The following is a 6,880-nucleotide window of genomic DNA, read 5'->3' on the forward strand; positions in this document are numbered from 1 at the left end:
ACAATGGGTTGACGCATCATACAAATTACTGATATTACAGGTTTAGATACTGGACAACAAAAGGTGGTAAGATCCTGTTTATCCGAGCCTGTGTTATTAAGAAACCCATAGTGATAATGTGGTTGTAAACACACGGTGTGTTCACAGCCCTGTACACAAAAACAAATCCTGCAAAGACGTCTCTTATGCATGAAAAGCGTGTGATTCCGACAGAAGACAGGAGAGCTCATACATTCAGATTTCTTATAAAGCAAGAGTAGAGTGTAACTCACATTTGTCGGTTTGGTTAAGGCTAAGACACAGCAGAAGCTTGTTCTTCCTTCTTTAACACAGCCAGTTCTCTCTTGGTATTTACCCCTCCCTCTTCCTTTCATCGACACCACTTAACCCATGGGAGACGGCGTGGTTTACATTCTTCCATGTCTGTGTAAATTTGAGTTCGTTATCTACCTGCAGTTTATGCCCCATTCATAAAATTATATATTGTCAAAACATAATGAAGCAGGCAACATCAGATTACAGCAGTAGAACAGTGGGAAAAGCATAAATAATGTATTTTTTCCTGAGCTCATCAACATATTTTTGCAGGATGCATATTCCCCATTCTGACCAACACAAGTAAAGTGCTACCTGGCAGCATGTATGATGAGTAAACCGGGTACATGGAAATAAATACTTCCCAAGCGCCCATCTTCATGAAGGAAAGTTTGGATCCCAAATTCCTTTATTCTCATCGGATGTCTCCTTTTCCAAGTGTCCTGTGGGTACGAGTATCATAGAATTATTTAGCCATGAAAGTCACAATAATATGTATAAGAAACAGGCAGCATATTCCTAAATTAAATTAGGTAAATAAAAAAAAAAAACACTCTACCCATAAAACACCCATCTGGTACGTTCTTGAGTTGGACCAGCTAACTAGTTAAAAATGTGAAAAAATTAAATAAAATGTGAACTATACATACAAAAAGGAAATTATGTGTGATTAGTGCTTTTGCCCACCTGCCTGACACACCACTATTAAAGTGAGGCCCCACCATTGTGGAATCCCATTTCAAATGTTATCTCCATGTATCATGCTGGTCAGATCCTTCAACAAATTGTCATCCTGTTTCATAATACATGGTAACTGATTTTCAAACAATGTATCAGGTTTATTCTAGAACCCATCCATTTCTGATCAGAATACAAAGGGGCTTTTCCCTTTCTTTATTTCCCCTTATCTCTTATTTCTAGCTGTTCCTTTCTTACTTGCTCCTTTCTAAAGAAGAAGTGATAGTAAGTCACAAAGACATATGATGAATCTAGTAACTTAAAAGTGCTACCAACCTAAACCTAAGGTGCAAATCCTTAGCGTGGGACAAAAGGGGCAGCTTTCCCGGGCCAACTTAGGGGCCCACATTAGCTGTCCCTCTTTCCTCCTTAACAGCTGGCATGGTCTTCTCCTAAAGCTTCCACACTTTGCAACACCTGCTGTTGGAGGTATGTCATGTCCTAGCACCTGGTAGCACTAGGTATCTTTATCTATATTACACACATACATATATAATACTGTATTATAAAAAAAATATTACATAGTTTGGAGCACAATGTTTGAGTTCCATGAGCCTGAGCAGGTCATGTGTTGACTACTTGGCCCAGGCTTGCCAGCTGGAATGCAAATGTTTTCCCAAGATATTTAATATTGTTCAATGACACATAGCATTTATTATCTGTTTGCATAGCAAGACTACTTTTACTGGCAACAGATGTGTAACATTGAATGCTGAGCTCCATTTAGGTGCGTCTTATGCCTGGTTATATACTGGAGAAAATAAGCACAAGGTGCCAATTCTGCAAAACAGTTAAACATTCATATGGTGACAAAGACCTTGTGAATGTCTAATAGTTAATTGCAGAAGTCATTAGTAGCAGATATAAGCATCAGCTTTAAAAGGTCCCACTTGAAAATCCTTGGATCTGTAGCTCTTGCAGTTTTAATATTTGAATTAAGGAAAATTGGCTACAGAGTAAAGGGAACATGTAGCGTGGTATTAGCACTGCAGTGGTTTGCCTTAATAGCTATTTTGACAAAAAGCTCTTGTGAGGTGCCCCACACAACCTACGTATGGAGTATCTCTCATCTCGGAACAGAAATTAAGGCTCCATTCATAATACAGGACAAGCGGCCAGTCAGAGAAGCAAGACATGTTATCTCTAAAGCGAGCCACAGATTAAAGGTATAAAGACGTAACATAAATTAGAGTAAACTTTAGGTTAATATCAAATTTTACAGATAGCTAATAATTTGTAAGTAAAAAAAAATACCTTATTTTAAAAACGACAAGCGCTCTTGGTATATTTCAAAATTACTAAAAAGATTTAGCACTACTATTTAGTTTACTGCATCATGGATGCAACACCCAACACCCAACACCCTCAGCGTCCTGATTAGGATGCCGCCACTCACTACCACAGAGTCTCACTCAAACTGGCAGTGCAACTGTACATGCACAGTATGTATTCTCCAATGTCCCAGACAACGAAGAATGAAATCAGGACCGTAGGATTGCAGTCCTGAATCCCGCTGAACTCTACCTCTGTCCCGAAAAGCATTGAAGAGGAAGAGCTCAGCAGGACAGAGTGGCAAAATCAGGACTGTCACACACAAAACAGGACACTTAGGATGCATGCATCATATTTATAGGGAGGCTTTTGGGGAAAGTAAGATTAACCGCTTCATGACCAGGCTGCTTTTCTTTTAAATAAAATTGTACCCTTTGTGGCAGAGGCTATTTTAAGATTTTTGCTGTGTTTGTGTTTAGCTGTATATTTCTTCTTTGTCATTTAGTGTACACACAAATTATATATTTTTTTTATCACAAGGAGGGCTCTCTTTTGATAGTATCATATAATTTATTATTAAAAATTATGGTGAATTTTTTTTAAAAAAAAGGAATATTTGTCTTGGGTTTAAAAAAATGCCCAATGTTTTTATATTTTTATTTTGCAATTTATAGTGTAGTAAAAGTAGCATATTGCTATTTAAAAACAATATTTTTAAATCTGGTCAGCCTGCGCCCATGTCCTATATGGGACATCATTGAAGCCCTATAATTCAATTTACCCCATCAAGCCATATATTATTGACTCTTTTTGTGCAGTGGGTGACCAGAGGGTCAGCACAGAACAGAGGGAGCCCTGATAAGATTGCAGAGCAGGGCTAGGCAGTCATGCAAAGTTCAAGAGGAGAGGGAGGGAGGTGAGGGTTATTAATGGCAGCTAGAAAGGGGGATTTGTGCTGTTTTAGGCGCCACCTTCCCTCCCTTTATTATGCGTCCCTACATTCTTATGTTTCAATGCTGCTATATTTATTGTATATGATATGTTTTGATATAATTTCTCTTTTTTCTTTATAAGCACTTTTTTTTTTACAACTGGTGGGTGGTACCTTGCCAGGGGATAGTATCTGGTGTGGTGGGAGGTTTCTGGGTGGGCATGGTTCCTCAAACCTCACATGTCAGGGGCATACCGTGTTGCCCTACTTTCTTATAGGTGGCGTTCATGGTTTGACCCCAGTATCTCCTGGCAAGCTTTGGGGTATTATGGTTTACGGGGGTTTCATGTATGCAAGTGATTTACGTTACTGTTGTGTTAAGGCACCTTTATGTTCATGGGTTGCGTGGCAATAGCTTTTTGTAAATAAACCATATGTGGCCTTTTCAACGCACATGGCGTTCCGTGTATTTATTTGGGAGGGTCATTGGGCATGGCACAGCCTGGGAGTCAAGGCTACACCTGTCATAATTTGCCCTCAAACATTGTGATGGTAATATTTGTATGTACACACACACACACACACACACACACACACACACACACAACTTTACAGCTCCTGCTATATGTCACCACTAAATAACACGTGTTCAGCTCCCTCAAGTATAGTGATACCCCCCCATACAGACATGTCCAATTTCAAACTTAGCATTGTAACCGATTCTTCTACTGAGAACCTGTCATTTTCTCAGGCCACTAACTAGATGTACCCTATCATAGTATATGTTTTTGAAAAGTAAACTAAAATGAAATATTTTAGAAAACTAGAGAAATTATGTTATAGACTCTACCAATATTTGTAAGCTGTATTATATTGCTTGAAGCATTCTCCAATACAGAGGCCAGGCCAAGACGGACAGTCAGGGCAGAAGTAGGGCGAGTCACATCTTTTGAAGCAGAGTCTGTGCCGCTTCTGTGGCTTTTGCTCACATGGAATGAGGGATCCTGACTTGGAAGTGTTTGGCTGCAGGTCTTCCAGCATTTTCTGTAGATGCAGTACTCTCTTATACAAAAATAAAAAATAAAAACAAAGGATTTACAGTGCATGAGCTAACTTTGCCAATAAGAGTCAGGAAAGCCACAGACATTTAAAGGGACAGCTGTCATCTGCATTACAGTGACCCTTTAAGTATATTCTAGATGCACAAAGATCTTCTACATAAGTCATGCTATCCAACATCTATGAGAAAACAAAATGTATTACTGTGCAAAAGCAAACATATTCACAAAGCCCAATTTTTAGTAACATATTTAGATGATGATATGCCATCAATGTCACACAATAGAGCACCTTAAAGGTTTTAGGACCTAGGGAGCAATGGTGGACTTTAAAGGCTTGTGTTGTGAAATGTACCTGTTATGTAAACCACCTCCATTGCCATTATTACCAGCAGCCACGGAATCTCCTCCTGTTAGTAGCTTGAAGTTTTCTGGAAGGACTGCCCAATCTACGCAGGTGAAGAATAATTACCTAAGGTTAACCCTTAATACTCTGGTGCAACAATAAACAGGCTTAAGCATTTCCACTTTAAAGGAAGCCTTCCATTAATGCAAAACTTTATAAAATACGCTTTTACAATGCCCAATAAAAGATAAATAACCCACTGAAAAAGTAATAAGAGTCCAACAGGCTACAGTTACAACAGCCTTGCCCTGCCATCAGCATGAATGAGTGTTGATATATCAGTGTTTTCAGGGGAAAAAAAACTCTAACTGAATGGGTCAAAACATACCTGGACCGGATAAGCTAAATAAACAAAGCAAAAACAAACCCTGATCCCACACTGGGGTAAAATTCTTGCAACATCATCTTCTTGAAACAAAACAAAATAGAACAGCGGGTAAAGTATTAAGACATTTGATATGTCCATGTCTACTGACTGAGAAGGAGCCAAGTGCCAAATGGAGAGCTGCCATACAACACCAACATATCACATATAACATGATGATTGATGGATATTATACATAAAATCATATATTAAAGTAACATTTACCTCTAGTATTGTACTTTTTGTCACAGGATCACCTTAAACACAAAGTCCTCTAGGATGCAGAGACACTTCATACACAGAAGACTTTAAATCAAAAAGGCTTAGCCTGCTTTATTGTTATTTAGATGGTAAATGTAATCAGCATCTAAATAAAATCAAAATTCATGCTCTACTGAGCACTCACTAAATTATTTTTCTCATCACTATGCTTGGGCAGCTTGTCCTTTGCCAAGATACAAATCATAAAGATATTCACCACTCATAAGTTTTTTGATGTCTGCTCCCTAAGGGAACACATGTCTCTCTCTGTCTCCCTGCAGGTAGAGTGGTTAACCACCACCCTTCCAATTAAGAGATGCAACTGAGTGAACTCAGGGAGTGTTGGAACTCCTGGCCTGGAATTCTCACCTGCCATAACTGAGCAAGAAGGACAATGTGGAGTGGAGCACTGGCCCACGCTACTCTCCAAATGCTTCATCCCAAAATACATGGAATAAAATAAACAATAAATCAGAATCCTCAATGCCAGTTGTTAGATGACATGTTCCAACTGACCTCAACTCACTTACAGTGATTTCATCATACATTAAATGTACCTTATGGTTTTATGACAATAAAATTAATAATTAATATTTTGTTGGAAATTTAGCATGACATGTTAATATGGTGGGTACCCTGCTTCTCCCATACCAGTATGCACTGAGGAGCTAGTGAGCATGGCAAAAAAAATGCTAATTTCTACCAGATTACAGAACACATAAAAATATGGGTCATTTTCAGCAAAGTCGCCCCAGTTCAGCAGCTTGGGACTGTTTTTCATCAAAAGCCACTGTCTATCCTATGACACAACTAGAGGTTAATGTGTGGATATCAATAGAAGTTTGTGGTCTTGGGATCATAACAAGACAGAAACATGTGCAAAAACAACTCTTAGGAGATAGAATTATGCCAGACTATAAAAAGAAGGAAAAGTGACCTGTTTAAATTCTAGGTTGGAAGTTAACAAATAACAGGAAAAGTCAATCTGTTTCTCTTTCCTTAATCCTAAAATTTCATGTGCCAAATGATCATTCTTGGTAACCTAAATTATTCGGTATTCAAGTTGAACCAAAGAAAACATTTGGCTTATTGGCCAAGAATAGGATGTGTAACATTGTACAGTAATTGAAAGACAATTTTGCACTTAACGCATACTGAAAAAAGGTTTTTAGCATTTTATTTTCCTTTTTTGATGTTTTACAGTAATTAGAATGGTCATTTCTAAAAAAAAAAAAATGTTTTTATTAAGACCACACCAATGAAAATGTTTTTGTTATCTGGATAATTGCCTACAAAGTTGAAACATTTACAGAGTATATAGTATACCTGGAACCTGCCATGATTCCACAGGACATCTTAATTTAGGCAGCCTGTGCCCATGTATATTTAGATGACAAATTAATATAAAGTTACAAAAAGAACATGGATATATTGTTGCTCTGTTTTAGGCAATGATATATAAATTGCAGTTATAAAAACATTGGAAATAGTTACTTTGTGCTATAGCACCATAGTGAGACTTAATTTACAGTTGA

Source organism: Sceloporus occidentalis, unplaced genomic scaffold (genome assembly GCF_023333645.1).
Source record: "Sceloporus occidentalis isolate IW3139 unplaced genomic scaffold, rSceOcc1.0.p SCAF_32, whole genome shotgun sequence".
Classification (NCBI taxonomy): Eukaryota; Metazoa; Chordata; class Lepidosauria; order Squamata; family Phrynosomatidae; genus Sceloporus; species Sceloporus occidentalis.